At 37.2% G+C, this 21,717-nt stretch overlaps 1 protein-coding gene across 5 annotated transcripts in view; it reads left to right on the top strand.

Moving 5' to 3' along the window:
* The window catches only part of MAPK10 (mitogen-activated protein kinase 10), a 719,417-nt gene that overhangs the window by 168,901 nt on the left and 528,799 nt on the right, over positions 1-21,717 (top strand). The window lies entirely within an intron of this gene.

Raw genomic sequence — 21,717 nt, 5'->3', positions numbered from 1 at the left:
TTCTTTTTGTTGTAGAAAACTGTGGTAAGAGTACACTTTTACAGTAAGTTCTTTTTTATCAGTTGTGTCAAGAGAATAAGAGGACAATGTGTGTGGCCAATATTACTGAGCTGTGCAAGCTGAAGCCTTAATGAGATCCTCAATGATTTGAGTAGAGCATCCTTTCAGAACTGGGAGGAGGTAGGCGGAATTGTATGAAGGAGCTGCTTTTCCTTCAGTGAGCTCATCTACCAAGGGACTGAATTAAGATAGCAAGTAAAGCCAAGGGAAGAATCTGGCTTTTTCTCTCCTCATCTGAACTTCATCTTCTTTTCTTTAGGCAGTCCTAGACCTCAAGGCCTATGTTCTGGTTTGCTAATGTTGCTGTTATGCAAGATACCAGAAATGGATTGGCTTTTATAAAGGAGGTTTTATTTCTTCTTCCTGATGTTTAAATGTTGAGGTTTCCCAAACTAATGCATTTTAGAGAGTCCATTAATAGCACCCTTTTCTTCCTCTTCTGAGTTTCAATTCAATTGAGGAGTAAGACACGTAGAGACACAGACTCAACTTCATCACTGATAAAACTAGTTGGAAAATACGGCTTTTATGGGCATTTACAATGGGCTACCAAATAGCCATAGAATTAAACTTATGCTCTTGGTCACAGCTTGAGATATTGGAAAGCAGAGACTGTGTGCGTCCTGCAGAGAGGCTGATAGTGAAAGAGGGGTAGGGTCTACATGCTCAGTGCATTTTCAGAAACTCACCCTGTGAGGAGTAAGAGTTAGGGAAATAGGCCCAGAACCCTGTTCTGGTGCAAGTACCTCCACATACTAACTTGAGGCCAGTGGAAAAAAGTTTCTTCCCTAATTCCAGGGTTCTATCATTAACCTTCTTCTATTTTCATTCCATTCTCCTTAACAGTGACATTTATATATGCGTGATTTCAGCAACCTATGTATATTCTCTTTTTCTTTAGCATGGACTTCTTTCCAAAGTTCTAGACCAATATTTGGGTATCTTTATTGGATATAGCAGAGTCCACAAACTTGACATATCCCAAACAGAAATCAATATTTGTTCATTTAGTCATAAAAAATATTATCTAAGACTTGTTTCCAATTTCGATTTTTCCATTCTGCTTCTTATCTCAATGAATGACCCTATCATCTACCTGGTGACCCAAATTAAAAGCCAGGAAGTCCTCTTAAGCTCACACTCTTAATTCCCAACATCCAATCTGTCATCTGGTTCTATTCATTCAACTTGCTAATCTAACATTTCTTACTTCACATAACCACTTACTTAATTCAAGTTCTTGAAAGCTCTCTCTTAGATTTCTACAAAAGCCTCTTTAAATATTCTACCCACTCTCTCCTGTTTTACCTTCTTTTAATCTGTCTTCTTATATTGCACTAGAGACATTCTGTGTTAAAAGACATTGTATGGGCTTTGGAGGGGAACCAGCTCTGCCACTGAGTCACATGTCTTTCTGCAAGTAACTTAATTTCTCTAAATTTCAGATTCTTTATCTGTAAAATGAAGATGATAATACCTAACTTTTCTGGTTCTTATGAAGATTAAATGAATGTATAAAATGTGTTCAGCCTAGTCTAGCCTTGCATGATACTTCTAGTGGTTAGCATTAAATTATAGGTTAGTCATTGTGCTGACTGCTTTATGTGCATTACCTTGTTTATCCACATGACAAATCTTTGGGGGGATTTTATTATCCCCATTTTCCAGATGATGGCAAAACTTGTACAGAATCACACAGCAATTAAAGTGGAGGGAGTTTAAGCCTTGTCAATGGGCCTCCAAAACATCTGCTTTTAACCACACAACCACAAATATGAGAGATAGAGAGGTAAAGTGAGAACATTATCAAACTTCAATTTATATAAAGCAGTTCTTATGAATTGGTTTATTATAAAACCTCAGTTCTTAGCTGCTGGGTGAACTTGGGTAAATTTCTTAAAGTTTTTGCGCCTCAGTGATCTTACCTGTCAAATGAGGATAATAGCACATAATTGGAATATTATAATGAGAGTTAAATAAGAATGAATTATATAAATATTGAATGGTACTCAATAAAGGATAGCTATTGTTCTGCTCTCACCAGCGTTCTGTCTTCTGGCTAACTCTCATTCTTCAAATTTGGATCCACCCCTCACTCCTCACCCCCTTTATGTTTTTCAAAGATTTACTTGGCTAACACCCTCAACTCTCCCAATCATAGTTGTATGTCCTTCTTCTATGCTTATGTAAATGTGCGTAGTCCATCCAATCTCATTTCACAATTGTTTACTTGTCTTTTTCCTCACTGGCTCTCAAAGGACAAAGTTTTTGTCTTTCATTTCAGTATTTGCAGACCTAGCACAGTGTAGGCTCTCAATAAAAGCCTGGTGTGAGGATTAAATACAATAGTTGAAAGTAAACAGTCTGGTTCCTGGCAGATGCTCATAAATATTTTCTAATATTTTATAGTTTTTATATAATATTTGGTATTATAAAATATATTATTATCATAGTATATTATTATATAGTATGTTCTATTTTAATAATATTGCATTATTTATAATGTTAGGGTAAAGTCTGTGGCTCAGGATTCTTTGTGTTATCCTTTGTTCCCTTGAACATATTTCAGAGTTTCAACAACATGTTTAATGACGTGTCTCTGGTACAGTTTATTCTATATTCTGGTTTATCAGTAGAAGTAATCATAAAGTGATTCTTCATACTGTTCATTTTCCTCATTGCCCAGACACAGTGAAAGTCTCCACAGTGAAGTTATTTGGATTTTTTTAAAAGCACACTCGGAACAAAATGTAATGCCTTTTGTTAAGTCGTTAACTGGCTAAAATTATGAGCCTTTCAATTAAATCAAACTGAAAAGAAACAGCAAGGATTCTGCAAAAAAGACAGAAAGAAATAAACATGACAATCAACACAAAGAAGGTTGGAAATCCTTTTAGAAAGCTACTGTTTGCTAATCTGACTCTGTCTCCTTTTTTGACAAAGATTCAGCATAGGGAGCCCCTGCAGAGGAGAGGGTGGAGGAAGAAGGGAAGAGTGACAGGGACACAATTTAAATGTTTTGACAGCCTAGTCAAAGAGAGTGAATTGCTGCAGGCATTTGCACATTTTAACCCTTATTGTAACAGCTAGATTTCTTTCTTTCGCTATCTAAATCCACGAAGCAGCTCTTTGGAAAGTGGACTGTAGCTTGCCAGCCACAAAAAATAAAATGTGAAAAAAATCAGGGGAGCAAGAAAGCGAATATACTCACATCTCTGTTAGGTGGCATTAATTTATCTTAATTTTTCTTTACATTTCTTAGTAGGCTGTTATCCTAGACATACATGCAGTGCTAAAGCACTGGGTCTGATTTTTTTCAGTCCCATGTGTCACAATTCGACAACACCTTCTGGCAGGATGAGCAGATTTAATGGCAAGGAAAAAAAGTCTGTTACAATTTTGTCCCAAAGTTGACAAGTTAGTACTTCCTAATTTGTGGATACTTCTGCTCATTTTTTTTTGTCGAAACAATGCTTACTGGAAGAAGCAAGTCAATTAACAATAAAGTTTGTCATTGTTAGAAGAATGAGGCATATTTTTTTTTAGGATGGCAGGCTAGTGCTTTCTCTCTTGTGAATATCGTGGTGCATAATTAGAAATGGAAATACGAATAGGTAAATGAAAAGAGGAATGTGGTATTTGGGACATTGATTTAAGATAGCATTCCATTCTACAAGCAGAATTTATGCTGTTGGACTGACTCTTTGAAATGAAATCTAGTAGCACTAAGCTTTGGGCAGCATTAAAAATTTTCAGCTCATAATTCACAGTTGCTGCCACTGTGATAGGCATGGGGGAGAATTTGAGAGATATGAAACAATGCCCATGTGCCCTGTCCCCCTAAAATGAGCTAGGGAGGAGTTAACAATTCAACAAATAAAATGTCTATTTTATAATTTATTAAGCTAGAGTTTTGGTGAATAAACAAGGCCAGCATTAAATCATTTAAAATGAACCCTCTCTTTGAAATAGTGTGCTTAATCTTATTGTAAAAGAAATTCTTAATTTTTTGAAAAGTTTGATTTCTTATAAATGGCATTATTTCCCCTTTCTTCTTTACAGCTATTCTTTTCTGTGGGTTTTCATTAGAATTACTAAAAGTCTATGGTTTACTTCCACTTGACTTTAGAGTAGTAAAGGGAAATAATTCAAAGTGCCAAGAACTTAGAGGAATCAACCAATCCAGGGCTGAACAGAAAGTACTTCCTGCTTTGCTTGTCACATTGGTGGTTTCCAACAGATGGCTTCATGGGGTTAATTTGAATTTCTTGCCTTCTTGAAATTATAATACAACTGTGTTCGTAGGCACCTGATTGTAGCATTCTGTACTTGCCTTTAAATTCCTCTATCCATTGTAATGGACTAAATGGTAGCTCAGCATAAAGAAGAAATTAGCCTCTTTAAGCACTTACTCATAACTAGTGAGAGACTTCCAGAATGGTTCATTATGTGTCACAGCCAGGGTCAATCCTCAATGGAAGAGAACAACACCAAATATTTTTAATGGAGACAAGTTAGGAGGTAAGCAAGAGGCGGCATGTGGCTACCATGTTGTAGAAATAGTATTTAAGAGGGTGGGAATAATAGAAGCAAAGGTTTTTATTTCTCCATCTTCACAATTTTTGTAGTAAAAATTCTTTCATTTCAAAGCTATCTCTGACAAGTTGAACTCAGGCAGGAGTATTGGCAATTGGGTTTTAAACCTTCTGGCTACAATTTTATCACCTTTATCTCCAAATGTTTTTCATCATCTTGTGCCAGGTAGAAGGGAGTATTTACAAAGGTTCCTGAAAACTGTCTAAGTTTGGTCACTCATTTATTTATTCATCCGTATATATGTCCCATCAATCCTCTTTGAAATGCCCACTTTGTGTCAGGTACTGTTAGAACTTAGTCTTTAGCACTGTTTCTAGCTTTGTAAAGACTAAACTGGGGTACAGTGGGATGAGGTGGTCAAGACTGATGATGAATGTCACTGCCCAAGGGGCTTTTGCAGCCCAAGGACTAAAGAAAGCACCGGACCTGTTCTGAGACATGAGCTTTTATTTAGGGCTTACCTACAGGGTGGGAAGTCAGCTGCTCTGAATGGCGGTGGGTCCAGAGCTCAACATGAAAATACTCTGCAAAAGCAAGGGGTGCCAGGGAGTGGTTTATAAGGGTTAGGACAAAGACATTCCAATGGGTATGAGAGCATAAGCGTGGGAGCAGGGGTCTTGTGAACATAGGGAGGGATCGATTGTAGTCAACAGGGAAGAGGCGAGGATTATAGGTTCTCTTGTAGATCATGGTATCTCACGGAGTTTCAGGGAGGATGGAGTTTCAGGAGAGAGGTAAGCTATAGATTACATTTAGCACCAGAGGCCTGATTTTACAAGGGGAGTAGGTCAAACCTTAACTGACCTAGGTCACACAAGCTGCTGTGTGCAGTCTTCAAGGCTCTTGGCCTGGGGCTCCCACAATGAAGGAAGAAAATAAATATTTTCAAAGACCAGTATAATATTTGGTGTATGAAAATATTCTCAGTGTATTCTGTCAGAGATAATATGTAACAAATTGCTGAATAATGTTTTAGAGGTATTTACACTTTGGGAGGCAGTGGCTAAGCCGCCATTAATAATAACTCCAATTTAAATATTTCATGTGGGTCTCACAAATTGTGTTATGTAATCATAGGCAACAATTTGTTTTATTTGTCAAAGCAGGGTATTGATTCCAACATTTTGGCTTCAGCTTTTGTATGTCTCAATTATTGTATTGATAAAAGAAAAACTTTTCATACAATTTAGTATCTCACAGCTTCATTGAGCATATCATGAATTGGGCAGCATCCCACCAACAGAGTGGAAAGGGGATGCTTACATAGAGCTAACTTGGAAGCAAGTGAGGAAATGTTCTGATTGGCTGACATCAAGTTTCTGTTTATGGGTCTTAGGCAGTGGGGAGCAGATATACATTGATGAGTATGGTATGCTTGTCCAGTCTGATAAGCTCTCTCTACTGGACCTAAACTAGTTTTTATCACAGGTATGGCTTATCAGTGGCTCTCTAGGGTGTGTTTTGTTTTCTTGGAAAACCCTCCACAGGTCAATTGTTTTTGTCCTCTGGAAAACCTCAGAAAGGGCTCTTTTCCCAGCAAGGCCCAAAGCAGGTGGCCATTTTATTTTACTTAGCAGTATATACAAGTTATTTTGACTGTGTTTCATTGCCAGAGATTGCTTCCCAACAACCTTTAGAACTTCCCATGTTAACCAAAAAATAACCTAAAATAGGCTTATAGTTACTTTATTTATCTTTGACAAATAATAATCGAGTGCCTATGATATGGTAAAAGCATCCACAGATGAATGAGACTGATTTCTCGTTCATACTGCCTGACACGTGTAGTAGCTTAGACTTTAGCCTACAAGACACCTATGCTTTATTATAATACTACAAATCAAGTCCATCATCATATTAAGGCTGCCATTTTCTTACATATATTCTGTGACTAAGCATGTAATCAATCTGTGCATGCTGAGTAATTAAATCACCTCCAATTACATCATCTGGGGCCATTGTGCTCATTATCCTAAAACCTGCCCATCTTTTGATACTTTGAAGCTATCAAAATCACTGCAATTTGGGGAGACAGAGTTTGGGCCAATAGGCCATCTGCTCTCTTGCTTCATGCCTAGCAATAAAACTCCTTCTCTATTTGTCACCCCAGTGTCACAGGAATTGCTCATTTGGGCAAATTGGGCAAAGAATCTACCTCCTTGGTCCAATACCAAAATTATCCAAAGTATAAAATCCCTGGCTCGCAGTATCATCACATAGTTGTGCATACATCCTCATAATCAAATTTAGAACATTTTCATTACTGCAGAAAATAAAAATAAAAAAGAAAACCCAAATCCTCCCATACCGCTTATCCCTCCCTATTATTGGCCCATAGTATTGGTGTGATACATTTGTTACTGTTGATAAAAGAGTATTAAAATATTACTGTTAACTATAGTTAATAGTTTGCAGTAGGTACATTTTTTCCTACGTTCCCCTCTATTATTAACTCCTTGTAATAGTGTCGTGCATTTGCTCTAGTTCATGAAAGAACTTTTTAATATTTGTACAGTTAATCACAGACATTGTCCAGTACAAGGTTCACAGTTTTATACATTCCCATGTTTTAACCTCCAACTTGCCTTCTGGTGACATACATGACTCCAAACTTCCTCTTTCCACCACATTTACACACTATTCAGCACCGTTAATTATTCCCACAATAACATGCTAACATAACCTCTTTCCATTTCCAAACGTTTAAGTTCACCCTAGTTAAACATTCTGTACATATTAATATTAAGCCACCACTCTCCATTCTTTAGCCTCATTCTGTATCCTGGTAACCTATATACTATATTTCTTGTCTATGAGTTTACATATTGTAATTAGTTCATATCAGTGAGATCATACAGTATTTGTCCTTTGGTGTCTGGCTTTATTTCACTTAACATAAAGTTGTCAAGGTTCATCCATGTTGTCACATGCTTCAGACTTCATTCCTTCTTACCACTGAATAATATCCCATCATTTGTATATACCACAATTTGTTTATCCATGCAGCTGTTGACGGACATTTAGGTTGTTTCCATCTTTTGTCAATTGTGAATAATGCCACTACGGACATCAGTGTGTAAATGTCTGTTCATGTCCCTGCTTTCTGATCTTCTGGGTATATCCCAAGTAGAGGATTGTGGGGTCATAAGGCAACTCTAAGCTTCCTGAGGAACCTGTGTGTGGGACCTTTTGATTAGGTTATTTCAGTTGAGGTGTGCCCCAGGTGTGTAATCCTCTTACTGGAATCCTTTTTTAAGAAGAGAAAAGACAGAGAGAAGATACAGAAAAAAGCCCCAGAGAAGCTACGAGATAAAATTCAGAGAAACTAAAAGAGAGAAAAGTCAGAGAAGCTAAGAGAGACAGAAGCTAAAGGAGAGACACACACAGAAGCACAGAGAGGAAGACACTGAAGACAGAAGCTGGAAGCCAAAAAAAAAAAAACACCAAAAAACAAAAAAAACAGGGATAGAGGGAGAGACCAGCAGATGTCGGTCTGATGTTGGACTGAGGAGTTGTGGATCACCAGTAGCCCGTCTTCAGGGAGAAGGTGTCCTATTGATGCCTTAATTTGGACATTTTTCACTGCCTCAGAACTGTAAATTTGTAAGTTAATAAATCCCCATTGTAAAAGCCAACCCATATCTGGTATATTGCATTTCGTCAGCTTTAGCAAACTAAAACACAAGGGGAGCCCAAGTATTGCCTGGGTTGAAGCAATTCAGATTCTTTCCATGGGAATTTGAAATTGGGATGCAGAAGTACAGATGAATTGGTATGTTTGCTGGAGCTGGGTCATGTGTGTGAAGGAGTGGAAGAAACTAGATCGAGGGTGGGGTGTGGGGAGGGAGAGAGAGAGAGGAAGAGAGAGAGAGAGAGAGAGAGAGAGAGAGAGAAAGAGAGAGAGACTATTTCTTGATCTCTTTCCAATTCCAAGACCCAGTTATATGAATCCAACTGTACTTTCTGCCTTTGAGTCCCTTGAGATACTTCGTACTTTTATTTTATTACATGAATTCCTCTATACTCTAACTAGTTTTAGTTGAATTCTATGGTAATTAAGAAAATCTTCATAGTTAATCAGTCATTTCCTTTTAGAAAAACTCAATACTGCTGCTATAAGGTAAAGTCTGCTAAGGTTGATATGGGATATCCACTCAAATGTAGCCAGTTTTGACCTCCAAATAGAAATACAATATTTTGTGGTTTCAACATATTTTAAGACTATTTCTAAGCCAATATTTTTAGAAAGACTTTAAAACTTAAACAGGTGCTAGACAGACCTTCTAAGTAAACTGCGTTTTCATTGTCAAATTTAATTGAATCAGAAATGACACTATTTCCCCTGAAAAATGCCAGGAAAAAATTTTCTCACTATAGTTATTCTGTAAAATGCTTCTACCCAATTCTGTGTCTTCCTTTGATTTCCAGTCAGCATCTTTATCTTTTTTTTCTGTACCCTGTAATTTTTTTTTTTTTTAACTCATTGTATGGGTAAGATGGCAAACTACTCCTCTCAGATATTCACAAAAAAACTAATCGAATAAACCTGTTAAGTCATAAGTATTTGAAGATCTCTTAATAAGATCTATAAATACTATTTAGAATTCTTTTTATTAGTTTAAAAACATTGTAGGAAAATAAAATAGCAAAATATATAACATTAATCTACCAAAAAAGTATATTTAAATGAACTAAAATGAACTCCTTTATCAAGATAAGTTTGTGAACATAGAGTTGAATTTTTCAAAAAAGAAAACCTCTTTAACTTGGAATGTTCATTAATATTAAGATTAAAAACAGCTGAAATAATATTGGAACATGATATATGATGTATTTCAGCTTCTCATACTGTAACTTAATTTGCTATGTACAAGTTTGTTTTGACAATTGGTTTATTTCTGATGAATGTTGCTATGAAATTTTCTTAATAACCATAACAAAACCCCTAAACTCTTAAAAAGCAAATGACTCTAAGTTTATTCAAAGGCAAAGTTCTTGAATTACTCTGAGTTCCACATATTTTAGATATACTTTCAGCTTCTATAATCACCCTTCTTGGTTTCATGTTAGAGAGGTACTCAGAAATCACTTCACTTCTTTGTTAAAAAAAAAAAACACGACAGAACATCATAGCAGATGCATTATAGTAATTATATAACAGTTTCTGCTGCAGGCAAAATCATCTTTCAGGTATTTTAATTAACCTGGCTGCATTTTAGCATGCTAGCAAATAGACTCCATTTGATCTTCACAAAAACTGTATTACAGCATATATGTTAAAAAAATGACATGGTAAAATGTTAAATATTTTGAAGAAACAATCTTTTTCATATGATCAACTTTAAATTATAAATGGATTTCAATTTTTCAAACTTAAACTCAAGTAGGAGAGATTATGGGTGAATAATTATGTATAATTTCAGGAAGAGATGAGAGGCCAGTTATTTTGTGAAGAGATGGCTTTGGGGACAGGCTTCCACTGGATTCAGTTTTCATGGGTTTATTTCTTATTTTGCAAGACTAGATCAAACACATACAATGAATATTGTTTTATTGTTTTCTTAATGATAATTTCTCCATAGTATTAAATTTTTATTGCAATTATAGTATAAATACTAAATATTTTAATTCTTAATTCATAATAAAATGTCAGTAAATACATTAGTAAGAGTAGAACTTATTGATGGTTTTGTTTTGTTGAGTGTAATAACCTGTAATCTTAATTTCTAGATTTTGCTTTGGTTTATTTTGGCATTCTTTTAGCTATATTCTATGATAAATTTTTTATTTAGAAGTCTGTTTCTGTAGAAGGGTCTTCTTTTTTATATTCAAAGTAATTCATTGACCTAATATTTAATTCTTTCCCTTAGTCTTAGATAGTCATGAATCTTTTTCTTGCAAAGGTAAATAAAGGAGGAGCAAGAAACAGGATGAGAATGAAGGAAGGGAGGAGAAAAAATAAGGGAGATAAAATGGGATAAGGTGAAGATTTTCTAAACAGGAATTATAAGTAAAAAACATTTAACTTTGGAGAAAATTAGTGGCTTAAAAAGACAAAGAAATAGATAAATATAAAAATAAAAAGACAGCATAGACTGAAGCAAATATCCTATGTTATTAATTTTAGTTAAATCAAACATAATATCATGGATAAAAAGAAGTTAAATTCTCCTAGAAGACGTTATGTCAAAATATGTATTCAAACCTGCCACACTTTAGACAAAAGAATACTACTGAACCATGAAAATATTCTGATATTCTTAATTTCTTTGTAAACAATTCTCTAAGACAGGAAACTCCAGATGACATCAACTTCATGTTTCAATTACAAAGCAAATGAAAATTATTTTAGAATAAAAACGGGATGCATCTTCATTTAGAAGCCAGATGTCTTATTAAATGTAATTTCCTCTTTGGCTGCTTTATATGAAGGGCAGATTTAGAACAAGAATAGCTTCTGTGAAAATAATTACACCCCCTTTTGTGGCTTGCATTGTCATGGAGGTTGGAATATGAAAGTAGCTGACAAACAAGTCTCCAGAATAGTGTTTATTTTCTAAGTCTGAAGGAGTCGCCTAAATCTTAAATCAGCCATCATTTTTCTTTTTGTTATTCCAGAACCTTGTATTGTCTAGATTATGTTGGATATATCCATTCGGCATTTCCTACTATGCCTTTTCAAACAATGCCTCATTATATGCAACTTGCAGCCTTCAAATACTTTTTTGGTGAATGTAATTTATTTTATATAATTTTCTTTGCTTCTTAATCTTATAAAGGGACTAAAATGGATGCAGTAACATTAAAGGCAAAAGCATAAGCTACATCTGGTGTTTGGGAGTTAGAGTTCTGTTTCTTTTTATGTGCACATTCTGGTGAAAGCATGGCTTCTTTGTTTATGGAATGATTTTTATTTTCTTCTTTCTCCTCTTTAAAAAAAAAATCCCTTAAAGCATATATGTCAGAATGGGAAGTATTTACTATCCTTTTTTTTTTTTTTTTTTTTTTTTTATCATCATTTTATTGAGATATATTCACATACCACGCAGTCATACAAAACAAATTGTACTTTCGATTGTTTACAGTACCATTACATAGTTGTACATTCATCACCTAAATCAATCCCTGACACCTTCATTAGCACACACACAAAAATAACAAGAATAATAATTAGAGTGAAAAAGAGCAATTGAAGTAAAAAAGAACACCAGGTACCTTTGTCTGTTTGTTTGCTTCCCCTACTTTTCTACACATCGATCCATAAACTAGACAAAGTGGAGTTTGGTCCTTATGGCATTCCCAATCCCACTGTCACCCCTCATAAGCTACATTTTTATACAACTGTCTTCGAGATTCATGGGTTCTGGGTTGTAGTTTAATAGTTTCAGGTATCCACCACCAGCTACCCCAATTCTTTAGAACCTAAAAAAGGTTGTCTAAAGTGTGCGTAAGAGTGCCCACCAGAGTGATCTCTCGGCTCGTTTTGGAATCTCTCTGCCACTGAAGCTTATTTCATTTCCTTTCACATCCCCCTTTTGGTCAAGAAGATGTTCTCCATCCCACGATGCCGGGTCTACATTCCTCCCCGGGAGTCCTATTCCACTTTGCCAGGGAGATTCACTTCCCTGGGTGTCTGATCCCACGTAGGGGGGAGGGCAGTGATTTCACCTTTCAAGTTGGCTTAGCCAGAGAGAGAGGGCCACATCTGAGCAACAAAGAGGCATTCAGGAGGAGACTCTTAGGCACAAATACAGGGAGGCCTAGCCTCTCCTTTGCAGCAACCGTCTTCCCAAGGGTAAAACTTATGGTAGAGGGCTCAACCCATCAAACCACCAGTCCCCTATGTCTGTGGTCATGTTAGCAACCATGGAGGTGGGGTAGGCGAATACCCCTGCATTCTCCACAGGCTCCTCAAGGGGGCACTACATCGTTTTTTTTTGTTTTTTTTTTTTTTTTCCTTGTTTGTCTTTTTTCTTTTTTTTTTTTTTTTAACTTTCCCTTCTTTTTTCAAATCAACTGTATGAAAAAAAAAGTTAAAAAGAAAACAAACATACAATAAAAGAACATTTCAAAGAGACCATAGCAAGGGAGTAAGAACAAGACAACTAACCTAAGATAACTGCTTAACTTCCAACATGTTCCTACTTTACCCCAAGAAAGTTACATACTATAGCAACATTTCAGTGAACTTGTTCCTACTACATCCATCAGAAATTAACAGACCATAGTCATTTCTGGGCATCCCCAGAACGTTAAATAGCTTATCTGTTCTTCTTGGATTATTGTTCCCCCTTCCTTAATTGCTCTCTACTGCTAGTTCCCCTACATTCTACATTATAAACCATTTGTTTTACATTTTTCAAAGTTCACATTAGTGGTAGCATATAATATTTCTCTTTTTGTGCCTGGCTTATTTCGCTCAGCATTATGTCTTCAAGGTTCATCCATGTTGTCATATGTTTCACCAGATCGTTCCTTCTTACTGCCGCGTAGTATTCCATCGTGTGTATATACCACATTTTATTTATCCACTCATCTGTTGATGGACATTTGGGTTGTTTCCATCTCTTGGCAATTGTGAATAATGCTGCTATGAACATTGGCGTGCAGATATCTGTTCGTGTCACTGCTTTCCGATCTTCCGGGTATATCCCGAGAAGTGCAATCGCTGGATCGAATGGTAGCTCTATCTCTAGTTTTCTAAGGAACTGCCAGACTGACTTCCAGAGTGGCTGAACCATTATACAGTCCCACCAACAATGAATAAGAGTTCCAATTTCTCCACATCCCCTCCAGCATTTGTAGTTTCCTGTTTGTTTAATGGCAGCCATTCTAACCGGTGTTAGATGGTATCTCATTGTGGTCTTAATTTGCATCTCTCTAATAGCTAGTGAAGCTGAACATTTTTTCATGTGTTTCTTGGCCATTTGTATTTCCTCTTCAGAGAACTGTCTTTTCATATCTTTTGCCCATTTTATAATTGGGCTGTCTGTACTATTGTCATTGAGTTGTAGGATTTCTTTGTATATGCAAGATATCAGTCTTTTGTCAGATACATGGTTTCCAAAATTTTTTCCCATTGAGTTGGCTGCCTCTTTACCTTTTTGAGAAATTCCTTTGAGGTGCAGAAACTTCTAAGCTTGAGGAGTTCCCATTTATCTATTTTCTCTTTTGTTGCTTGTGCTTTGGGTGTAAAGTCTAGGAAGTGGCCTCCTAATACAAGGTCTTGAAGATGTTTTCCTACATTATCTTCTAGGAGTTTAATGGTACTTTCTTTTATATTGAGATCTTTGGTCCATTTTGAGTTAATTTTTGTGTAGGGGGTGAGGTAGGGGTCCTCTTTCATTCTTTTGGATATGGATATCCAACTCTCCCAGCCCCATTTGTTGAAAAGACCATTATGGCTCAGTTCGGTGACTTTGGGGGCCTTATCAAAGATCAGTCGGCCATAGATCTGAGGGTCTATCTCTGAATTCTCAATTCGATTCCATTGATCTATATGTCTATCTTTGTGCCAGTACCATGCTGTTTTGGCAACTGTGGCTTTATAATAAGCTTCAAAGTCAGGGAGTGTAAGTCCTCCCACTTCGTTTTTCTTTTTTAAAGTGTCTTTAGCAATTCGAGGCATCTTCCCTTTCCAAATAAATTTGATAACTAGCTTTTCCAAGTCTGCAAAGTAGGTTGTTGGAATTTTGATTGGGATTGCATTGAATCTGTAGATGAGTTTGGGTACAATTGACATCTTAATGACATTTAGCCTTCCTATCCATGAACATGGAATATTTTTCCATCTTTTAAGGTCCCCTTCTATTTCTTTTAGTAGAGTTATGTAGTTTTCTTTGTATAGGTCTTTTACATCTTTGGTTAAGTTTATTCCTAGGTACTTGATTTTTTTTAGTTGCTATTGAAAATGGTATCTTTTTCTTGAGTGTCTCTTCAGTTTGTTCATTTCTAGCATATAGAAACATTACTGACTTATGTGCATTAATCTTGTATCCCGCTACTTTGCTAAATTTGTTTATTAGCTCTAGTAGGTGTATCGTTGATTTCTCAGGGTTTTCTAGATATAAGATCATATCATCTGCAAACAATGACAGTTTTACTTCTTCTTTTCCAATTTGGATGCCTTTTATTTCTTTGTCTTGCCGGATTGCCCTGGCTAGCACTTCCAGCACAATGTTGAATAACAGTGGTGACAGCGGGCATCCTTGTCTTGATCCTGATCTTAGAGGGAAGGCTTTCAGTCTCTCACCATTGAGTACTATGCTGGCTGTGGGTTTTTCATATATGCTCTTTATCATGTTGAGGAAGTTTCCTTCAATTCCTACCTTTTGAAGTGTTTTTATCAAAAACGGATGTTGGATTTTGTCAAATGCTTTTTCAGCATCTATTGAGATGATCAATTGATTTTTCCCTTTCGAGTTTTTAATGTGTTGTAATACATTGATTGTTTTTCTTATGTTGAACCATCCTTGCATGCCTGGAATGAACCCCACTTGGTCATGGTGTATGATTTTTTTAATGTGTCTTTGGATTCGATTTGCAAGTATTTTGTTGAGGATTTTTGCATCTATATTCATTAGGGAGATTGGCCGGTAGTTTTCCTTTTTTGTAGCATCTTTGCCTGGTTTTGGTATTAGATTGATGTTAGCTTCATAAAATGAGTTAGGTAGTGTTCCATTTTTTTCAATGTTTTGAAAGAGTTTGAGTAAGATTGGTGTCAGTTCTTTCTGGAAAGTTTGGTAGAATTCCCCTGTGAAGCCATCTGGCCCTGGGCATTTATTTGTGGGAAGATTTTTGATGACTGATTGGATCTCTTTGCTTGTGATGGGTTGGTTGAGGTCTTCTATTTCTTCTCTGGTCAGTCTAGGTTGTTCATATGTTTCCAGGAAATTGTCCATTTCTTCTACATTATCCAGTTTGTTGCCATACAGTTGTTCATAATATCCTCTTATAATTTTTTTAATTTCTTCAGGATCTGCAGTTATGTCACCTTTTTCATTCATTATTTTGTTTATATGGGTCTTCTCTCTTTTTGATTTTGTCAGTCTAGCTAGGGGCTTGTCAATCTTGTTGATCTTCTCAAAGAACCAACTTTTGGTGATATTTATCCTTTCTATTGTTTTTTTGTTCTCTATGTCATTTATTTCTGCTTTAATCCTTGTTATTTCTTTTCTTGTACTTGGTTTAGGATTGGTTTGCTGTTCATTTTCTAGCTTCTTCAGTTGATCCATTAGTTCTTTGATTTTGGCTCTTTCTTCCTTTTTAATATATGCGTTTAGTGCTATAAATTTCCCCCTTAGCACTGCTTTTGCTGCATCCCATAGGTTTTGGTATGTTGTGTTCTCATTTTCATTCGTCTCTATATATTTAGCAATTTCTCTTGCTATTTCTTCGTTAACCCACTGATTGTTTAGGAGTGTGTTGTTTAACCTCCAGGTATTTGTGAATTTTCTAAGTCTCTGATGGTTATTGACTTCTAATTGTATTCCATTGTGGTCAGAGAATGTGCTTTGAATAATTTCAATCTTTTTAAATTATTGAGGCTTGTTTTATGTCCCAGCATATGATCTATTCTGGAGAAAGTTCCGTGAGCACTAGAAAAGTATGTGTATCCTGGTGATTTGGGATGTAATGTCCTGTAGATGTCTGTTAAATCTAATTCATTTATCAGATTGTTTAGGTTTTCAATTTCCTTATTGGTCTTCTGTCTGGTTGATCTATCTATAGGAGAGAGTGATGTGTTGAAGTCTCCCACAATTATTGTGGAAACATCAATTGCTTCCTTTAGTTTTGCCAATGTTTCTCTCATGTATTTTGTGGCACCTTGATTGGGTGCATAGACATTTACGATTGTTATTTCTTCTTGCTGAATTGCCCCTTTTATTAGTATGTAGTGGCCTTCTTTGTCTCTCAAAACATCCCTGCATTTGAAGTCTATTTTATCTGAGATTAATATTGCTACACCTGCTTTCTTTTGGCTGTAGCTTGCATGAAATATTTTTTTCCATCCTTTCACTTTCAGTTTCTTTGTGTCCCTGTGTCTAAGATGAGTCTCTTGTATGCGACATATTGATGGTTCATTTTTTTTGATCCATTCTGCGAATCTATATCTTTTAATTGGGGAGTTTAATCCATTTACATTCAACGTTAAAACCGTGAAGGCATTTCTTGAATCGGCCATCTTATCCTTTGGATTATGTTTGCCATATTTTTCCCTCTCTCTATTAATATCCTTTATTGTACCCATACCGAATCTCTTTAGTACTGAACCTTTCTCCAAGTCTCTCTGTCCTGTCTTTGTTTCTCTGTCTGTAGGGCTCCCTTTAGTATCTCCAGTAGGGCAGGTCTCTTGTTAGCAAATTCTCTCAGCATTTCTTTGTCTGTGAAAAATTTAAGCTCTCCCTCAAATTTGAAGGAGAGCTTTGCTGGATAAAGTATTCTTGGCTGGAAATTCCTCTCACTCAGAATTTTAAATATATCGTGCCACTGCCTTCTCGCCTCCATGGTGGCTGCTGAGTAGTCACTACTTAGTCTTATGCTGTTTCCTTTGTATGTGGTGAATTGCTTTTCTCTTGCTGCTTTCAGAACTTGCTCCTTCTCTTCTATGTTTGCCAGTGTGATCAGTATATGTCTCGGAGTGGGTTTTTTTGGATTTATTCTATTTGGAGTTCGCTGAGCATTTATGATTTGTGTATTTATGTTGTTTAGAAGATTTGGGAAGTTTTCCCCAACAATTTCTTTGAATACTCTTCCTAGACCTTTACCCTTTTCTTCCCCTTCTGGGACACCAATGAGTCTTATATTCGGACGTTTCATATTATCTATCATATCCCTGAGGTCCATTTCGAGTTTTTCAATTTTTTTCCCCATTCTTTCTTTTATGTTTTCATTTTCCATTCTGTCATCTTCCAGGTCACTGATTCGTTGTTCAACTTCCTCTAGTCTTGTACTATGAGTGTCCAGAATCTTTTTAATTTGGTCAACAGTTTCTTTAATTTCCATAAGATCATCCATTTTTTTATTTAGTCTTGCAATGTCTTCTTTATGCTCTTCTAGGGTCTTCTTGATTTCCTTCATATCCCGTACTAGGGTCTCATTGTTCATCTTTAGTTCTTTGAGTAGCTGCTCTAGGTGTGTCTCTTCTGGTCTTTTGATTTGGGTGCTTGGGCTTGGGTTATCCATATCGTCTGGTTTTTTCATATGCTTTATAATTTTCTGTTGTTTTTGGCCTCGTGGCATTTGCTGACCTTGATAGGGTTCTTTTAGGGTTTGTAGACCAGTTGAAGTCCTTATCTCTAATTTATCAGATCTACAGCTTCGTGGAGTACACTTTCTCTAACTAACCAGCAGGTGGCGTCCACGAGCCACCTGTTCTCCACAAGCCAGATCTCCCCTGCTTAGCCTTTTTGGTGAGTGGGGGAGTGAGTCTTGTGGGGCCCAATTGGTGTCCCAAGCTTGCGTGTGTAGTTGGTGTTGCCTGCCCTGTATGTGGGGCGTGTTTCTGGGCAGTCGGGGAGGGGGGGTGGCCCTAACAATCAAATCTCCCTGATGATCCTAGAGTTTTAAAGCTACTGCAATAGTCTAATCCTTCAGTTCAGTCCTGCCACAGTTTGTCTCTGCCACTGACCCACAAGTCTTTGGTATTGGCGTATGGCTCCTGAGACTTGCAAGTGGGCCCCTCTTCCAGGCTGTGCACCCCGGGTCCTCTGTTGAGGGATGACTGTGCTATGTCGCAGGTGAGTGCCGTCCCCCCAGGGCAGTTCTGGGCTGCTGGGCTGTGTTGGGAGGCTCCCAGTCTGCTCAAATGATGGCTGAATGGGGCTCTGTTAATTCACACTGCTCCCCCTTCCCAGCTCTGGGACATTCAGCTGAGGTTGCAGGGAAGGCTAATGTCCACGCCCAGTTTTGTGGTGTGTGCCTGTTATTTGAAGCACTTCCGTCACACTGGGTTGTCTGGGGCAGCTCTGGGCTATGGGGCTGGCGATGGGCAGGAGTGTTTCCTGTCCACCAGGATGGTGGCTGTGAGCGGACACCCCCCTTTTCTTGGGAAGTTGTGTTGTTTAGTGAATTTTCTCAGCCACTGGATTATTGCCTTTTGTCTCAGAGCTCTCTTGGTTCTGCTCTTGACTTGACGTGCCCAAATTTCAATTCTTTGAAGCTTTCTGTATTGAGCTTCTTAGAGTAATTGTTTTAGAAAAAGCAAAAAGGATTTAAAAAAAAAAAAAAAAAAACAACAAAAAAAAAACGGCCCTCCTCAGAGATCTAATGGGTTATTGAAATGCTAATAGACAAAGCAACCAGGGCCATTAAGGAAAGGTGCCCAGGGCAGAGAGATCAGCCTTGCTTCGGGATTTGCATATGCGCCTCAAGGCCTGATCTCCGCCCTTCCCCTTTCTGTGTTCACCAGAACTCCAAAAATCCTCTGCTTTTATTTTGGAGTTTTTCGTGTTGTTTTTTTTCTATGCCTGTCTCCTCTCTGCTGGGCTGGCTGCCCTCAGAGTCTCTGGTGTCTGGCCTCAGTCTATCTATGGTTGGAGTTTGAATCAGTAGAATGAGTTTCCGGTAAGAGCAGCCACTGCAATTCTCCCTTCTCCTTCCTGGAGCTGACAGCCCCTCCTCCCCCGGGACTGAGCCTGGCAGGGAGGGGCGCGGGTCCCCTGGCCGCAAAAAACTTACAGATTTCGCTGATCTCAGCAGTTCCACGTTTTCATGAGTGTTGTATGAAGTATGCCCAAAGACAGATTGCTCTGTGGTGTCCAGTCCACGCAGTTCCTGGCTTTTTACCTACTTTCCTGGAGGAGTAACTAAAACATACAGCTCACCAGTCTGCCATCTTGCCCCGCCTCCTATTTACTATCCTTTATCTGCTACTTATGCATAATGAAATTGGAAATTATTACAACCTTGTCTATAAGAGATTTCCTGGTTTTTAAAATAAAGTATGCTCAGGTACTCTCTGCATCATCCAATGGACAGAATTCTAGACTCCAGAAGCTGTGTGGTCACCTGGCCATTTTGTCCCAAAATCCACTCTTGTTCTATGTGTCCTACAGACCATGTCTGGACACTGGAACTGGTAAGGAATTCTTGTCTTCCAATACTCCTTTCCACCTTTGGAAAACTCTGTTAGACAATTCTTGACTAGATTGTGCTGAAGTCTTCCTGAAGCTTCCATTTATTGACCACAGTTCTACATAATGGTAGCATACAGAAACTTCCTATTCCATTTCCCACATAATAACCTTTCAGATATCTGAAGGAAGCTGCTCTGTCCCTTTGAGTCTTTTCTTCCCAGGTTTAACATTCCCAATTCCTTCGGTAGTATTTCACACGTGCCCTGCCACCATCCTGGGCAATCAGGGATTCTAACTGACCGCTGCTAGAAAGCTGGTGTGGCCTGAGTTCTGTTGCTCTGTGTTTGTCCTAATTTATATGTTGTTGGATTTTTGAAAAAATATTCTGCTTCAACTTTTTAACTGATTATTTTTTCTGTTTAATAAGGAGCCCTTCAAATTCTATCTTGTTTTATGAAATATTTCAAAACTCAAAAGAAGTACATTGTACTCCTATTCACTACCCGATTTAACAAATGTCAACATTTTTTTTGCCGTATTTGCTTCAGAACATTTTTAAAGAAATATGTACTACAGATAAAACGAATCCTGCCTCTCAACATATTTCATTTCCTTATGTGTCTCCCCGGAGTTAACCATTATACTCACTATCTCTCCTTTCCATGTTTTTAGACTTTGTTACTTATATACGAACCACCAGTACACATACGAACATACACACAGTATTGTTTGAAGCATTTTAAATTTAAATTTAAGTGGTATCCTAGTATACACACACATACATATTATGCACCTTGCTGTTTTTCAATCAATGGAAGATGTTTGACATCTATACGTGTTGACATGTACAGTTCTAGTTCATTTATTTTAATTATTGTATGGCATTACCATGCTGTAATATTTAATTTTTAAAATCTATTCTCTAGTTAATAGAATTGAGGTTGTTTAAACTCTTTTTGCTATTATAAGTAATGAGGCCTTTTTTGTACTTTTTAACTTGTGTACATGTGAAAGAGTTCCTCTTGGGTGTGTACCTAGAAGTGGCATTTCTGGAACTTTATTAGATACTGTCAAATATTTCCCCACAGTGGGTGTACCAATCTGTCAACCCTGTCCCCAGCAGTCTATGATAGTTTCTTTTGTTTCACATTCTCACAATACTTTATATTGTTAGATTAAAATTTTTTTGCCATTCTTTTGGGCATGGACTGTAAGTCATTTTCTTTTTAATCTGTATTTCCCAATCAGTAATGACATTAGGTTTATTTTAGTATTTTTATAGACAATTTGGTTAATCATTTCTGTGATAAAGCTATTCACATTTTTTTGCCCATTTTTCTCTTGAATTATTTTTCTTTTCTTATTCATTTGTAGATATTCTTCATGTTTTCTATCTACTAATTCTTTGTTGATTATGTACATTGAAAATATCTTCTCATAACCAAATCTGTTTACGGGATCTTTATATATACATATGTTGCAGCCCATGAGGGCCATGCCAGTCCAGAGGCCAAAGAAGGCAACAAGCATTTTCTGATACATGAACTTTTATTCAGGGCTTACTTACAGGGTGAGAAGTTGTGGAGAGATCATGATGGCTCTCTCAGGCCGGGCAGGCATCACATTCGCAGGGAGGTCGACCACACAAAACAAAGAGGACAGAAAGCCTTTTATAAAGGTTTAAAACAAAGGCCTTCCTAAGGGTGGGGGAAGCATAGATGCGGGAACAGATCACTCTGACCTGAAAGGTGGTGCAGGAAAGACTAGAATAACACTTGAAAAATTACATTTTGCTCTTTTTGTGAGACTAAGAGCCTCTCACTTCCGGCCTGCTCCCCATGAAGTTACATTTTAAGGTCAGTTTACCCTTTTTCTCTTTACTGGCTTAGAAAGACAATAGGTTAAACATTTAGCTGCCTAGGTTATACAGACTGCTGTGCACCAAACATCTGCAGGCCTGTTTTGCTCAGGCCACGGGTTGCCA

The sequence above is a fragment of the Choloepus didactylus genome, chromosome 3 (genome assembly GCF_015220235.1).
Source record: "Choloepus didactylus isolate mChoDid1 chromosome 3, mChoDid1.pri, whole genome shotgun sequence".
Classification (NCBI taxonomy): domain Eukaryota; kingdom Metazoa; phylum Chordata; class Mammalia; order Pilosa; family Megalonychidae; genus Choloepus; species Choloepus didactylus.
The sequence above is the reverse complement of the archived record's forward strand: the minus strand, read 5'-3'. Positions and strand labels throughout refer to the sequence as shown.